Source organism: Diuraphis noxia, unplaced genomic scaffold (assembly GCF_037042655.1).
Source record: "Diuraphis noxia isolate RWA-SAM2 unplaced genomic scaffold, SU_Dnox_SAM2 contig0003, whole genome shotgun sequence".
NCBI lineage: Eukaryota > Metazoa > Arthropoda > Insecta > Hemiptera > Aphididae > Diuraphis > Diuraphis noxia.
Genome location: NW_028301713.1, coordinates 77,071,587 through 77,090,051, shown reverse-complemented (window position 1 = coordinate 77,090,051; position 18,465 = coordinate 77,071,587). Strand labels below are relative to the sequence as shown.

Genomic DNA, 18,465 nt, shown 5'->3' with positions numbered 1-18,465 from the left:
AATTAACGTCGACAACGACGGGCAAAAGTTTAGCTCCGATGTTTACTTTTCATCGTCCCATAACCAAACTTCCCATCCACTTAACCGGGCACATTATTATACCGCACTTTGTTAAATATTTACCGTCGACCAGAAAGCGCTATGTGTATTATAATATATGCATAACGTAAAATATACGTATACAAATGTATGCTAGTGCGTGTATTGGTGGGAGCGGAGGGAGGCGATGAAAAATAAGAAAAACGGCAGGAAAAGGGAAAATGTCATCAACAGTTCAAGACAAAAGTGTCGTCATAATTCTTAAATAAAATGTATTTTTAAGATGTCTAATAAAAGTTAAAAATACAAAATAATATTGTTACCTAGTAAATTAAAAAAGGAGACGGCTAAATTAGATGATGAAGGATCGGAGGTATGTGTGTTTAGATGTGTATGAGAGTGTAGGCTATATACCTATTATTATCTATACAAAATGAAATAACGACATTATGCCGTATGCCTATTATTTATGACCCTTCATCGCCCAATTGGGGAATATTGTAATAGTAGTCAAGCTCAAATTTTAAAAACAATTTTTATTTTTTTTTTATCAAGTTTTTCTACCATATAAAGGTACCCAGTTTTTATTTGATTTGTAACTATACGAAAAAATTAAACAAAAATGTAAAGAAATTGGAGAAACATAATATAACCGCGTAATAAAAGAGACAACAAAACCAAATAATTTGGTTTTGTTGTCTCTTTTTTTAAATTTTTTTTTTATTGTAGTTTCAGTTTAAATTAAACTTAAAAGAGGAAAGCGATCTGATAGAGCATAGGAGCATACTGCTCTGAATGGGAAATTAGTCTTACGAACCTTCTGAATATTAGTGAATTCTCAGTTGAATAATTAAGGAGCGTATTTCAATATTTTATATCCTCTCTACGGCCAAGACAGGGTTACAACAATCTGGAACCAAGAGACTAGATATTTTCAATATGCTCAAGATAAATCTTATAATGTATCCTATGTAATTAAATAACAATTTCTCCTAGTTATGTCAAGCTCGTTAACAAATCTGTGGAAAAAATGTTTAATAAAACCCATTCAAATTCTACGAGTTTATCATTATCAAATTGTTAATTTTAATTTATATAAGTACCATGGAAGCTAAAAATTAAGTTTAAGTATGATATAATTGAGACATTACTGTATAAGTACATGTAATAATTTATTATAAATTATTAAGTAGTTAGTGCACACATTATTACCATATAATTTTAATACCAACTATTTGACTATTGTTGAAGGAACACCATGATGAATACACTCAACTATAATGATGATAGTGTGTACATCATAGGCTTCTTTTACCACATCAAACACGTGTACCTACTTGAGGAGAAAAATCCTTTATACCAATTTTTATGTAGATTTCTATACAGCTTTTCTACAGCTTACAGTGCTTACACACAATACGGTTTATTAAATACTTATAATTTACATCACAATACAAATTATGTCGTAATAATATAAACCAACTACATAATTAACGATAATTAAGCATCTGATATTTACGCAATACATTTTAAATTTACTGTCATACCTATATTAATCAAAAGTCAGTAAATTATAAATGATAAAGCAACCTATTTTATATCATTTTTGTAAAATATAATATGTTGTAACTGTATATTGCTATAATATTTTATAATTATTATCCTGTAGAGACTTATACATTAATATCAACTATATTAAATCAAGAAAAAACCATCTGAATCTTTTGTATTTAATTTATTATTTGATTGTTTTGATTAATAATGATTTGTTCGGTTTAATTCGGATATCTATGGAACAAAATGAAACAAGTGTATAATTTAATATTCGTAATTAAATAATTTATAATAATTTATAATTTAATATTTATTCACAAGGTGAGTGTTTTAATACTGTACGTATATTCGTTTGTAATAGTTCGTATAATAGTATCATACGAGTTATCAATACGTTTAAAATAGATCGAGAAAAAAAATAAGAAAATTTTAAATTTTAAACATCTAAATAACAATGAAATTCGTCTTAATCTTTCAGCTTATAAAAGGTATATCTAGTGTTAAACATACTTTTAATTAAAAAAATTCATTCTAAAAATTAAAAAAAAAACAGTAAACTAAGTAAAAATTAGACATCATTTAAAACAAATAGCTCCTTTTTTCGTCCAGACTCTGAATTGTTGAAATGTCGTGGCTGTGCAAATACGTAGACGCCTAATACATACTCACATTTCATCATAGTTACTTGTTAATAATTTAGTATGTCAACACATACACAACTGGTCCACGCAATACATTGTGTATTTGTCGTAATCCAACAGCCACGTCTCGCCACTATTATTATTAAACAAGGCTCTGATGTAAAATGTTTAGGGCACATTTAGATACATTATAGAGTGGTGGATTTTAAAAAGAGCGATCTTTTCCTCCTTTTTTTCTCTTCCAGAACGAGTTTTCCCCTTCGTAATGGAAAACGAATGCAATTTAATGCAATTGTTAAAGAAGATTACTATTATACTACATGCCGTTTTTCGTAAAAATATACATTTCAAAAGAGGCAATTTTTAACAAAGAACATTTGTTGAAAGCCATTATATTTTACATTTGTACTTTAATAGAATGGATCTATTTAGACGCAGAAAAAATATAATTTTGAGCTTATTAATAATGAAGTTGCCTTCAGAAGTTTTTTCTTCAAAAATCACGCACTGATATTATGATTATTATTATTATTTCATTTTAATTATATACTAACTACATTTTTAAAGAATCTTTTGAAATGTTTAGTTCTTTAATCAAACCTGTCTTATTTACAAATATCATAACACATGACGTATTTTAAACTGTATAAACAAAATAATTATCAAAAGTTTAATTTTCATATCTTCAGTGTCTCAGTTTTACGTATATTTAATATTAGTTAACAATATTTTTAAAATCATATTATAACTTTATTATAAATGACACACATAATTAATGTAAGTACGTTTATATATTATAATGCAACAAAATTATATTACAATATACAATTATATAATTTTGTCAAAAATATTATATTCCATAAAAACGTGCCAAAAAAAAAATTATATGTAGATGAAGGATGTGAAATTTAATTTGAAATATTTTCTTATTATTATTACCATAAGCAAGCATTTTAGCAATCTCACAATTTTCCTTGGGAACGATATTTCTATACATGTCATGAACTGTGAGTAATAATACAAAATATTTGTCATGGCTTTTTTTTTTTTTTTTTAGTCTCGGTTGTATTCAAAATGTATGAATAGAATGATTTATATCAATTCCTCTTCTCATAAATTGTAACATAAGTGGGTTATTTGGCATTTACGTATGTGACAGAATTAAAACTAAATATTAAAAATCCGTGTCAGTATGTGTGTAAAAGATATATTTTAACCATTTTTATGATGCATAATAGGTAATAATATTAAAAAACATAATTAAAAAACTGTGCAATAAGGTAACCGATTTTAGTGTATGATATTCGCAGTGTGCCTCCTCGTAATTTATTAGGTCATTGTAATAGTTGAAAAGTAATTATGAGCGAAGACAGTACATTAGCTTAAGAGATATTTATTATATTCACATTACTATCAGTAATGTATTTATTTATAAGTTATATGGTTAACATTGAATTAATACTAGCCAAAAAAATTGCAAAATTTTTAAGGCCAAAAATAAAGATTTGTACTAATTTAATTTCTCCATATACCTGTTGGAATATACAAGCTCCTCAATTATTATTCCTATTATTATTGTTATTTCTAAGGTTACCAATTATTTGTATAATAACATCTTATCAAACAATAGTAATTTTTCTCCTTGATAATTTTAAAATCTGGTGACCATTATTTTAATTTCGACCTCCCCCCTCCTTTAAGTACAAATTAAATCAAGTTTGCAATCTAAAAAACTTTCTACAACAACAACAACAACAACAAAAGAATAAATAAATATATCATAATAAAGTAGTTAGATACTAACATAATTTTGGTCAGAATCTAAAATATACATATTGCATGTCGATAAGAATTCAAAAATCTCTATTTTGATGACAGATACTAAAAACACATTAATGTTAAATGTGAAATAATGTTCATTTTACCTTCTACATCATAAAAATATATAATATTAAATATATTATGCTAAGACCTATCATTAAAAAAAAAAAAAGCAACTAATAAATTAGTTTCATTTATTGTAAGATATTTTAAAAAAGCCAATAAGTCGTGGATGTCGCTCTCCTGTACAGTAGGTTACTGTAATGGATGGAATTAAATTTGAATCCAATGATATATCATTGTATACGAACAACGATTCTGGGTGGAGACGGTTTATCTGTCTAGGATATATGTATTATATATAGATGATCAAAAAATTTCAAATCTTAGATTTAAAAAGAAAAAAAAATATGAATAGGTATCTAGCTTAAAATAATTTGCAAATTTACGTGATTTTTACGTTTTAGTCAAAATTTGAACTTTAAATGCTTAAAAAAAAAAAAAATCGTTCCAATATATTTTTAATATATTTCAACTGCTATTGTTACTATGTGATAAAAGCCTTGTATTAAATTTTCAAGCTTTTCTACCCTACGAATACATTTTGATCGATATTTATAGAAAAAAACTAAAAAAGTTGAAAAATTAAAATTTCATTAAACAGCTCAAAACAAATAAAAATATTTTGAATATTGTATCAAATATAAAAAATGCCTATATAAACATTCAGTGAAAATTTCAAGTATCTGCGGTAATTTATTGTTTTAGAGTTACACCAAAATAAGAAAATCGCTAAATGAGAAACCCACGCTCATAAAAATTTAATTTGAATTTCTGGTGGACATTTATTTTTTTTATGATAAAGATTGACAAACTTGTAAGGAATCTTGTATTTAATTTTCAAATCTTAAATTTAAAAAAGAATTTTTTTATAAATTTCAGCTTAAAATAATTTGCGAATTTTCGTGATTTTTACGTAATTTGTCAAAATTCAAACTTTGAATGCTTATAAAAAAAAATGGTGACTTTGAACTTATTTTATTTTTCAACTACTATTAAAAAAACTAATAATGATCAAAAATCGCAAATACCTATGAATAGTTCAACGTAAGTCGAAAGATTTTTAAAATTGCATGGTGGATAGAATATACTTATATAAACATTCGGTGAAAATTGCATGTATCTTTTATCATTTATTTTAAAGTTACATCAAAACCCAAAATTGATTTTGTCGAAAACTTACTGTGCGTAAAATGTTCCGTTTTCCCTTAATTTTTAGTTTGTTTATTTCGATTATTTAGAAAAATATTAAGAATTTTTTACTTTTGACCCACCAAAGTACCAATACTGGACTCACTTTCTGATTGAACGAGGTACTTAAAATAATAAAAAAAAATTTTAAAAACACATATCGTGGTAAAATCAAGACATTCCTCGTTCCACTCAGAATCTAAAATAATTTAATTTGCGATAAATTTTTAGTTAATTTATACATTTTCTTGATTTATGAACGGTCATTTTGAAATGTTATTCACAAAAGATATTCATAGTTGTCGATATTGCATTAAATTCCATTTTGTAATTTCAATTTATCCTATTGTTTAATAAAATGTATAAAATTAGAAGGTTATTATTGAACCAACTTATAGTCATTGTTTGTGATAAAACACAAATGGTAGTTATATTATATTAAAATAAAAACTATCTAATTTTATCCTGGAAATTTTCTCCTGGGGTAATTTTCTCCTGGAAACAAATTTCGGAGAGCAGTCACAGAAATCAATGAATTTCGTGGAACATTAAAATTAGATAGGGCAACAAGAACATAACTATATGTATTTTAACACAAAATATATTTATATCCCTCGAGCTTTATTCAATATTATAATCAAATTCTTTATAGATATTCCTACCACAGTGCATACGACGTTGATTCGGAATACAAACGAATAAAAGCTGGATAACCACAGGGCTCAAAATTAATAACATTATTTAGTGTATACCTTTCCAATCTTCCAACTCATAAAAATATCAATCCTTGCATAACAAAGTTAATAATATTGTTATCTATTTAACATCAATTTTTGAATAGTAGGACAATACACAATAAACAATTTCAACAAACATTTTATTTTTAATTTATTATTATTATTTTAAAATGTTTCAGCAAATTTGGTGCTATTACAAATATAGTAAGCAAAACAAAACAAAAACATATTGGCAAAAAAATAAATAGTGTACTTATTTCATTTAATCCTTAAAAAACTTGCATAGTATAATAACTACATTTCGACATATTTAAAATCAGGATTCACTGAAATACTTGTTTGTATCACAAAACTCCACTCAAAAACTTACACTTTTTCCGTTTTACAATAATTGATAGCGAAGGAAAATCTGTTTGCGCAATACTACTCCTCTGCTCCCATCGTTTAATGATAAAAAAAAATTAAAAACATTTAAATGAGAAAAGATTTAAAATGGTAAAAGAACCTGAACTAAGGCATTTATCGAGGTATACTCGTATACGTTTTCTGGAATATCATTTTTAGATTAGTTGTTGCGAACTAAGTCCCAGAAAGATTGCGGATTGTTTTTGAAGGTATTTTCGGTGTGTGTAAGGAATGCTTTATAGCAGCGTTTGGATTCAAATTTATATTGAGCACGGAAGTTGGAACAGCAAGCATACTCAAGTGGCTTATTAGAGTACGTGTGATTTTTGTTTTGAGAATAAATATTAGCTATAATTGGAAGGAAAATTTCAAGCACAGTATGGTAAAGATCACAAGGGACGACATTAGAGGAGGATTTTCCAATATACATATATATATATATGCTGTTATTGTTAGAAAAGACAAAATCAAGATATTTACCTTCATTGTTAGGCACGTTATTTAGTTGGAAAAGGTTTGGTATGAAAATGAATCGGGAAGACAGTGATTTAGTGTAGATGACTATACGGTAGGTTATAGTCACCACAAAAACGAATGTATAGTTAGTGTTAGCTAAGGCTATAGATTGAATAGATATGTGTGATCCGTAAATGGTAGAGGGGCTACTAGAAGGAATATATACTGAAGAGATATTAAAAGTGATTTTCCGAGTATAGAATTTCACGAATAATTGCTCGACTTTTATAGGGGGTGGGGATGATATACGAAAAGAGGCTATATGTTTACATGCATCAATCAGAGTAATACCATCACCTCTCTGGAGGGTACTAGTAGATGGCATACAGAAGTTGTGGCGTTGACAGTTACCACTCCACTTCCATCAGATTCCAACACCCTCTTATTCACCAAAAAACATTCTACAATAATATCACATCTACTACACGAAAGATCGTGGTCAAATGATAAAACGCCAAAACGCATAATATTTGTATGGATATCGCCTAACACATGTTATAAAGTATCAACCGATATTTATCATTTGACGTAATTATAATTAATTTTAGGGGGAGTAAATAACGCGCATGTATCGTGGTATTGGGAATTCCCATTTCCCATTTCTTATCCAAGCATTAAATTATACACAACATATTGTTTTATATTATATGGTCCAAAAGTATTCATGAGGATATCCATGATGATTGTAATAAAACCATTAAATGAATATCATATACTGAAGATTCTACGTCATACAACCATCCGAAAACGTCATTACCACCACTACCACACCAAGTGCAAACAAAGAGAACACGATCATAATTAATTGTTAAATTATAAAAATTAAAAAAACAAACGGCAGACTGTCTAATTCAACTAACCTAGTTTGATTGTCGAAGATGAAGAATTCCATTACTAATTTTTAAGAACGTTTTCAATCTATACCACTTTACAAAATACTGCATAAATATTATTATTTGGAGACGAGTATTATTTTATCCACATTTCTGTTGTAAATATGGTGTATATCTGCATTTGTGTGGGATATAATTTAATATAGTATATTATTACTTAGGTGTCAACTCGTGCCTACTAGCTACCTATATAAAATATTTAAAAAAGTAGTTTGGAAAACTAATTTTATATACTGAGTATTTATGTGCAATCCATAAATATTAGTGTAGCGAATGAGCAATAAAAAAAAAGTGCTACATAATTTAAATATTATATCAACTACGGGACTAAAGCATTTTTTCCTCCCGAAAACTGACTGTGCTATACCTACTCATTACGTTCTATGTAACAATGAATAATTATATCAAATCGTTATAACATTTTATATTACACTTTTATCGACTTATTTATGCAAACGGATAGATCTTCAAATACTTGTAGATTATGTAATCCCAACATATTTAATTAATAATCAAAAACATCTGATTGGACAACGCCATACAACGATAATTATACATGTTTTTTAAAATATCAGCTAGTATTAGATTTTGAAAACGAGTACATTAAACGGATAGACTGAAATACTTAGAATGAAAACAGTAATTTCAAAAAATTTATAATTGTAATATCCATATCTAATGCAATTGGAGACCAAGATTTTTTCTAAAAAATATACAATCAAATCGAATGTCAGTTTCAATCAATTGAGCGATATAAAAAATTGGTATAAGTAAATCCAATGTAACGTACTTGAACAATAGGAGGAACTTACACAACACATAAACTGGATGTTTAGCATATCAAGTAGGTTAAGTTTGGTATTAAATTTTTGTAACGAAATCCCAAAAATATCAACTGTGAGCATATTAATTCATAATTATTGTTTTAAGTAGTTTTTTTTTTTTAGAATATGTTTTATAATCAAAAGTATATAAAAAATTAAAAATCAAATTAAAATGTACACAATTTTGAGGATGTTTATAAACTTTTAGCTATCGTGGAAGTACTTGCATTAAAATATCAAAAATTGTTTCTATTAATTTTTAATCATGATATTAAACTCGGGCTACATTTATTCTTCACCATAAAAAAACACGAAATTGAGAGAAAAAAATCACTCCATGATGAACTATACATTTCTCGCATTCGCATTATATATAAAATATACATTTATATGAATAGCAAATCGTAATATAAGTTATAATTATTGGATGGAGTAATTGATTCATTCCCAAAGGCACGAAAATCAAAGTCAATGAACATCATTATCTGTCTTGATGATCAACAATCGACATTTTGGTGAACCAATCGATAATATCTTATACATACTTTATGCACAACTTTATATTGTTGTCGACGGTGTTTCTCCACATACATTCGGTCAAGGAAAACATTTAAGGGTAAAGAAATTTTCTGTTTTATCATTAATGAGGATTTAGCACGTTATTTCTTACACTCAAATGCTTTTCCACGAATATTATAAACCCGATTTATTTGGAAATCATAAATCTCACAGTTCAAACTGTACATAATTCTCATCTGACAATTAATAGGACAAAGATTTTTAATACAAAGATTTGTTTGGTTCTCTTCATATCCGAACTAATTTTGATTTTTCCAAATTTTGCCTACGACTTAAGTAGGTACGTAAGTTATGGAACGAAAAATCAGGGACATAGACTTAAATTTTCTATGTAAATAGTTATTAATAATATTAATTAATATAATATAATATGATATAAATTTAGTAGAACATTTTTGTCATAAAACATATTACATAAAATATTAAACAATATTTATGAGAAATCAATATGAGTGTCTAGTGATCCTCCTAATAGACACCCTTTCATCGATTTCACAAACGTTAATCATCACCATTTCAAACGTTTATATTTGCTCACCTAACGTATATTCTACCGATTTACATATTTTACACTAAGAAATATATTATGTTTTAAAAGTTCACACAACCAAACTAATTTATCTATTCCTTTGGGTTTCTAAATTTCAACATACCTACATCTTTTTTTTTCGTGATATCGACAACGCTGCCGAAACTGCTTGCGCATTACGTCGACATCATTTATTACATAAAATAAAATATATGTATATAAAAATATACGATACGTTAAGTAATGCGACTATTTAATGTGACTTTTTAACTTTCCACTGAGCGATCGTTATCCTCCTTTCCTTTCTTCTTGATGGCGTCTTTGGAAGGGAGAGGTGGATCTTCAGAAACCGCTAGAGCGTGCGACCGGACCTTAATTCTAAGCCTATCCTGGCCTAGGAGAAGGCATAGCGGCTAGCAACAGTGAAGCCTCATCCGATACCGTCCGGCAAGCCTTAGAGCAGCAGACCTCTGTGGTCGTGTCAGGTTCGCCCTGGTCCTAGCTGAGGCTAATACAGGGTTAATCCACACATTTCAACATACATCTGTGAGTGTTTATTCAAACAGTACATTGAAAATCACATACACAATGCACAAATCTTAAATTACATGCTTTTATATATTTCACCAAATTTTTATTATGAACAACTTTAAAACCATCGTCATCCAACAAATTGTATCATATCAAATACAAACTCGATTTTCTCAATTATGGAACTAAGCTATAAATCAAATTCACGACTTATTTCCTAAAAAATGTTATATAAAATATAAAATGGTTGCACAATTGTACAATTAATTATTATTACGAATTCATTAAATTCAACCTTTTTAATGAAAAAAAAAGCATCAAGTAAGTAACCACTCTGCTTTAAACTCATAAAATAAATGTATGGGGCTACACAGTTGAATACCTAGTAATGAATGTTTTGAAATTGAATTCAATGATAAATCATTGTAAATACGAAATATAGTATTATGAGCGAAAATAGTCTGAATTTTAAAATAAAAAACCCATTTTAATAATTACATAACAATTTTCACAAACACTCATTCCTCCTGATGATTTTGAAAATACTGGAAAATGTCTGTTTTTGATTCATCGGAATACTAACCATATCCAAGTTTCTAACAGAAGCCACCCTAGAAGTTGATACTCGGAAAAGCATTTTTCTACCAGAAAAAGTATCTTTACCTTTTTGAACACAAAAAAAAAAAAAAATTCCACATGAAATATATAAACATGAAACTGAGAAACATCAAACTTTTTCATCGTCACGAGTATAATTGTGTAAAACAATTAACATTTTATTATGGAGTTGTAAATTTATACATAAATCGGTCAGGATTATATGCATAATTAACTTTCTCAAAGTTTAACAATGTTATTTATTAATGTTTGAATATGCTATATTGATTGTCACTATTTATTTAATTGTTTTTAAGTTACCACAAATCAATCAAACAGAGTTATCAACAGAAAATAACTTATTATTTAAGTTTAATATCTGGGTATAATTATTTTATAATTCTGTTAAAATATGTTAATACAAACGGTCATGCATAATCGCACTAAACTATCACCCGAGGCGGGGTCAATCTCGAAATGTAGGACTTTCCATCAATTGAAGGAAACAAATAATCCTTTTAGTGATTTCACAATCCCTGCAAACGTCACCCAAAATGCACACTTCTACACTTTTTCTCAGTGGATATCTTTCTAGATCTTGTTCACATACTTTTTGTAAACACACTCACCAGCGCAACCGAATAATAGAGAACAAAACACAGTCCACAATATTTCCTTTAATCGATAGGAACGCATCAAAAAACATTTGTAAGCTACAGTGGTTAATGGAAAAAATGTGTAATCGTGTTATTTTTCACTCAGTATAATAATACACTAGCTATAGCACAGCACACTCACATCCATAAAGCACACGCATCAGCAATCATTCGAATCTCAGTCACAGGCTCACAGCACATATGAATTAATGGCTAGAACCTGTATAGTGTATATGCAATATAACATAAAATATTAGAATAAACTGAAATACAAAATGTTATAACATAATTATTACCAAACCCACATCGAATTTCTTATTTGAAATTAAGTTAAAAAGTATAGCAGCTCATAGTACAAAATAAGATTGGAATAAAGTTACCAATACTTTTTTATTTATAACATTATGAAATATGAATGGAAATATAATATTACTTATAGGTTATGTTATTTTGTATCAGTTGTTATTATCACTATTATTATTATTATTAAGACACGTCAGATCAGTTGCTCGTCACGTCTGGTATCATTATATAACCGTTACCTAACTTAATAAAAATGTTATGATATAATTTTTACTTGGTGTAAAAAATTATCAAAGATCTAAAATACACATCATGTATTCTTAAGCTAAATCATCATACTGTCAGTCTAACAAATCCATAAAATTTTAAATACATTTTAACATTTTTTTTTTTTTTTCGTTAAACGCTAAACCGTTTTTTTTTAATGTCAGATAGTCAAATAAATTTTTAAATCAAATCAGCTATTTGATTTTATACCTCATAATTTATTCCGCTAATCAGGGGAAACAGATGTTTATAAGTTTGTGGAGTAGTCCTGTCGTATCACCAAGTCGAAAAAACGCGCACACAAACAACAACAAATGTCGAACTAAGTTCTTCCATATAACTACAGCTGTTTTTTATAATAATTCATCATTTCAACGTCGTTACACATACACACTACATGCATTATGTGTAATATATTTAGGTAAAATAGTTAGGTACGTATAATACTACACCGGTTACAACCTCGAGGTTTTTATATACGAACGTACTAAATAAACGTCACAATGACATATAAGACTGTTTTGGCATTTTCAATTTCCAAACCACGACAACATACGAGTTTAACACATTTGTGGAGAATAATTATCGGTGTATCACATAACAAAGTTAATATAATACGTACTAAATACTACTAAAATACGATCGTCGTCGCATCGTACAATATTGTACGACAACGAGACATTATCAATATACCTAGTGATATAATAAAGAGCGGAAGTAAAGCGTGCCTATAAATATATACCACTATTCGAAAGACAATCGATTCGTTTACGGGAAACAATTAAATAAAGTAATCTGCACCCATAACCATAGTTACAAGTGAATATAATATATATGTGTACGAAACACACAAACACACTCATAATCCAAACATACCCAGTAATATATGTTTCAAATGTAAGCCGAGCAGTACGGCATTGTCTCGATTTTAAGGTGATTAAAACTATCTCTGTGGAAAATACATTGCTGATGGCGAAGACAATAAGAATACAACCACTGCCACGCTAAAACAGTTAAAGGGTTTATATTGTATATATAAATTACTATAGTATATAGTATAATATATATATATCAGTGTTTATATAAAGTAAGATGCCATGTTTTAGGACAATTTAATAGACCCATAAACAACATAAATTTAGACAACAATGGAACATTCAATTTAAATATTATCATATCATAATAATCGTTCCTCCTAATCGAACGCAATTAACCCACCTAATACCCTAAATTTGGATCTCAATCGTTAGGTTAACGTTAACCTAAGCATTGGTTAAACGAATAGAAATTTCTACAAAGGGAAGTCTAATAACAATAAGGGACTGTCGACTGATAGCGACTTAATCTGCCAATATGATTACACGAATGTATTCGATTATCAAACAAGATCCATAGTGCGATATGAATACTTACCTAAATAAATATACATAACAACTAATTAGTAACGCTTTAAACAGATGAGTTAACGAAAAATGTATGTAAGGATATTAACTAAACCGTCTATTGTGTTTTGATATATTGTACCTACATATGTTAGTATACAATACCTAAGTTACAATAAAGTTATAAATAACTATAGATTCAAATTGCACGAATACAAATATTATGATGGTTAATATTACAATCTACGACTTCTTAAAAAATTATAGTATTAAAATATTTTGTTGCAAACAATAAAAATTAAAAGTTTAAATCTCTTCACCCAAACAACAAAATGAATAACATACAGTAACAACCACTGAAATAAACTCAATTATTCGGCTCAGTCATTAATATTAATCGTTAATAATTTCCAAGAAACAATTTAGATATAACTTTGTCAATAACTCAGAACTCTAGAAAATTAATTGCATAGGGACATAAAATACAGTCATTGGAATGAAAATCGTGTTAAAAAAAATTCTGAGTAAGAAAAATAAATATCGAACATACATACGTTTCAGCAAGTTTAAGATTGGATATTGAGTTCGGAGAAACTGTCACCGTGACTTTACTGGAAACTTAATGAACTGGATAGGTATACATACTTAAGGCAGTAAAAATACCATGTTACTATTTAGTACAGAAATATACAGCAAAGCATATAGCAAAGATATATATTTATTAAACAAATAAAAAGAGATGGAGAGAAGAAAATAGTATCCAATCTGACAATTTTCATCAACATTAACAAATGCATATGCGATGGTTTATTGACAAATGCATAAACATTATGAAGATTTTTTCTCTGTATATTTTTTTAAAATAAAAATGAATTTATTTCTGTTTGCCAAAAATCTGATGCGGAGCCCCTAATTTTTAATCCAAAGGACTTAAATTTAATTATTTCCTACACTTAATAAAAAAAAATATATAGTACAATATAAGTACCATATACAGGAAGATTTTTTAAGCATGCTCGCCCCATTTTTATGCTTAAATTATGCATATATTCAAATTTTGATTTTTGGAATATTTAAGTGTAGTTAAAGGCGATATTTTTGAGTACTTAGATTTTTCACAACTTTTAAGGAGTATCCTGTAGCGATACCAACTTTGGTTTTTCAAATGACAACCTATATGTTTTAAAGCAAAATGTGATTCAGATAATTTTTCTGAAAATTTTGACATATTGCAATCAAAATTCGAACGAAAACTTCCAGAGTTATTCTACTTGAAATACTAAGGAATAAGGATAAAAGTCTAATACTTAAATGCCTACGTTGTAAATCAACAAAACAAAATAAAATTAATTGAAAATTCTGTTGTTTTCTATGCTTAACAGAACTGTTGATTTATTCGCGTTATTTTAATTGAATATCATTGTGTAACTGCAAGTCTAGCTATCAACTAATAACGCATTATTTGTACCAATATCTTGATCTTAATTACCATATCAAAGTTATCAATAACGATTTTTAGATTAAGACACAATAAGTGAAACAAAAAAAATGTATACACGTATTCTCTATTCGTAGTATACATTATGATAATAATAATACCATTTGCAAATGGTTCTAGTCGAATTTGACTTCAGTCACATCTCCAAAGCTTGATTAAAATAAAAATTCATCAGCCATAAATTGTACAAAAATGTAATATTTTTAATTAACTCTTACAATATATAAATAATCTATGTGTACACTTAAGCCAGTATACTAAGAAATTGGCATAAAAATATAATGCATATGTGATTTGCAAAATTATAACAAAATATACACAAGCATAATAATAATTTTAATCAAACAAAACATAATCTATATAATGTATAATATGTGCATATTATATGTTATCACATGTACATTAATTTGAATAAATTTGACTGTCAACACAATACAAACAGAACATACTATACAAACAGTCCCTTAATATATAACAGTTGAACTATTATATACAATTAACAAATATTAGAATAATACTATACAATAAACAAATATCATACTAATAATAGTAACAAATGCATTAAAAAATTATTTAGGTACCGTGCAAGTTTAAATTATGTATAGTCAATAAGTTGCATTATTTATAGTACCTAAGGTTTAATTATATTTTAACTTTTTTTCCAAAAGCGTTTTTTCCATTTGTACAATGTCAATACGAAGCTACGCCTCTTTTTCTTGGAATCGGCCTAATCTATCCTCCCTTGCCACCCGAGCCTCACTCTCATCTTTATAATTTTAATTTTTAACGCATTTAGGTCATATACTGATTGCTCTTGCATTTTAGCAAAGTCTGCTTTCCCAGATGCCCATGATGACATTTGGTCATTGTTCCATTACAGTACTTAATATCAGCCCTGAAGATACAGTATAAAATATTTTTATTATTATTATTCATGTATGACTTAATATCGATTTTTCACTTACCTTCATTCTGAGTTAAACACTCTTTGCATTTTGTCCAAAGCAAAGATGTTGTATTACCTGACCACTTAGTAATTTCCTCTTTTTTCTTCTGCTAGTACAGTGTCTACAACCAAACAGAAAATAACACATAAAATTATTTATTCGATTACAAATATTGTTTGAATATTATAAAAGCACTAATTTACCATTAAATACATCATTCGTAACATCCTCGCCAGCATCGTACACATCTTCTTCTACCATTTCATTATTTATAGGTGCTAAAGTAGAGTGACTAAATTTTCCAATGACCTACTGCATTGTGCTAACATAAACATGAAAAAACAGAATGTTACCTAAAGCAGCGTATTATGAGCAAAATTGTATTATTTTTTTAAATATATATTACTTACCATTATTGCCATCGTACTGAGGACTCTGTCGTCCAAGACGTTTGTCGCTTAGTATTGCACAAACAGTCTTCTCATTTTCATCAAAGTTCACTTCAACATACGTTCCACCTCCAATACCTAGCTCTTAAGCCTGCTTTTTCGTCTCCAACTATCTTCAGTACTCTTCTGTTTAAATTAGAAAATTTGTTTTTTTTAGCACTAATGCAGTGCTCAAAACATCCCCCGCATAATTCCTATTGAATTCGTTTTAAAAAAAATTCCCGGTATCATTTTTTTTCTAGGAAAGACAACAATAGTATAATTCCTAGGTACGTAGTTATATTATTTTCGCAAATTTCTGAAAGTGAAATCTCGTGTCCAATTTGATTTTTTTATCAGTTACTATATCTACCAAATGAAATATTTTATTTACGTCTTATTATACCTAATGATTTATCTTAAATTACATTAAACTGAATTTTGAATTTTTAAAAACTATATTGGTACCTCATTATGTAGACCAATTATTGACAATTTTCTAAAACAAAAAGCATATCCAGTTTCTAAATAGGTAGAAAACACTAAAGTAAAAAGTGAAATTAATATATTAATAAAAAAATATATAAAAAATCGGTACAATCATGATTGTGTGCACACTGATAAAATAAAATATATCTTCAAAATGTTCAAATATTACTAGCATAAACTATGACTGTGCTAATTCCAACTATCTATTTATTGTTTAGCCAAATAAGCAAAATATGAAGAAATGTACCTCAAACAAAAAAAATTTGAAAATAAAACATGTTTCAATATAAGAAAATTCAAATACTAAGTTTATCTTTTTATTGACATTTATACTTGAATATGTGAGTATGTTTAAATAACTAGTAGACTGTACAAAATAATCATGGCAGTTGTACTTCATAAAATTTTGTAGGGTACCTATACCTGTTCTGTATGTTGTCGGTAATTTTGCATTCAAGTATGTTTTTATGTTTTGAAACCGGTAGAAGCAGCATCTATTATTCTTGGTTGGTGAAATTTAGGGTTATTTTTCTTTTGTTATCCATCGTAATTTTACAAAAGTTAAAAAGTAGGACAGCTAAAATAATGTAGTTACAGCAAAGTGGCAAGTACAAATAAAAATAAACGAAATTAATTAGATAACAGAATTCCTCGTTATCACCATTAATGAATAAATTGCATTAATTGGCAGCTAATCAAATTGCAGATCAACGTTGATCCCCGGTTAACTCGCTGAAATCAGTGGTTCAAGTTAACTTCAGTTTAAACCACGGTTAGGATAATGTAATACGCCCATTTTGATTTGAACCAGGTTTAAACTTCAACCGAAGTTTAAACTATGATTGTGAAACGGACCCTTAGGGTGACTCATTATTGTATACCTACTATAGAAATTAGTTAAATATTATACTTAGTACTTATATATAGTATTATACTAAAGTATATGTAGTTTGGACATGTGTGAGAATGAGCTCAGTGTGCCACGTTGATAGAATATAACCATATTTATGTTGGTTTTAAAAAAGTAATTTAAACATTGTTTTCTCGATCAGAGGCAGTTTTTTTTTTCTTTGACTTTCTTGGTGGGCGTCTCTCCGGGGGCAGCGTGCAATAAGATTATTTGCGAAGTAGTACAAATAATGCTCATTGACCCGCTCGTATATATTTTATTTTTCTCGTAGATTTCTACCGTTCCTCGGACTCTGTCCTCTCACTGCATCGTTGTTTCACCTCTGGGATGCAATACGTATTACACAGAGGGTGGTTACGGTTGTCTTGTACCGCTAAATAGCATAATAAAAAACCTGAGATAGTCGCTATTGTTCGCAAAACGAATGGTGACCACGATCGCGCTATATTGATGATAAGTTATTTAGGATTTAACTCTCATACACCTCTGTATAACTGCTATACTTATTATTTTATTTTATTTCTGATCAATTCAAAAACCAAATAATGCATGGTAATAATATCATTTAATATTTGATTGCAAGAGCTGAACAATAAGCATAGTATAAATAATAATAATAATAGAAAAAAAAAACATTTGAATGTTGCTCGATGACTAGATTTTCAACA

General features: G+C 28.0%; 1 protein-coding gene and 1 long non-coding RNA gene across 2 annotated transcripts in view; both read right to left on the bottom strand.

Annotated features, from left to right (window-relative positions):
• The window catches only part of LOC107173563 (uncharacterized), a 321,113-nt gene that overhangs the window by 129,703 nt on the left and 172,945 nt on the right, over nt 1-18,465 (bottom strand). The window lies entirely within an intron of this gene.
• Nucleotides 15,755-16,759, bottom strand: LOC149057778 (uncharacterized). The gene is made up of 4 exons (XR_016191228.1): nt 16,381-16,759; nt 16,174-16,292; nt 15,989-16,091; nt 15,755-15,918 (listed from the first exon to the last, which is right to left on the bottom strand). It is a non-coding gene; the product is annotated as an uncharacterized LOC149057778 (long non-coding RNA).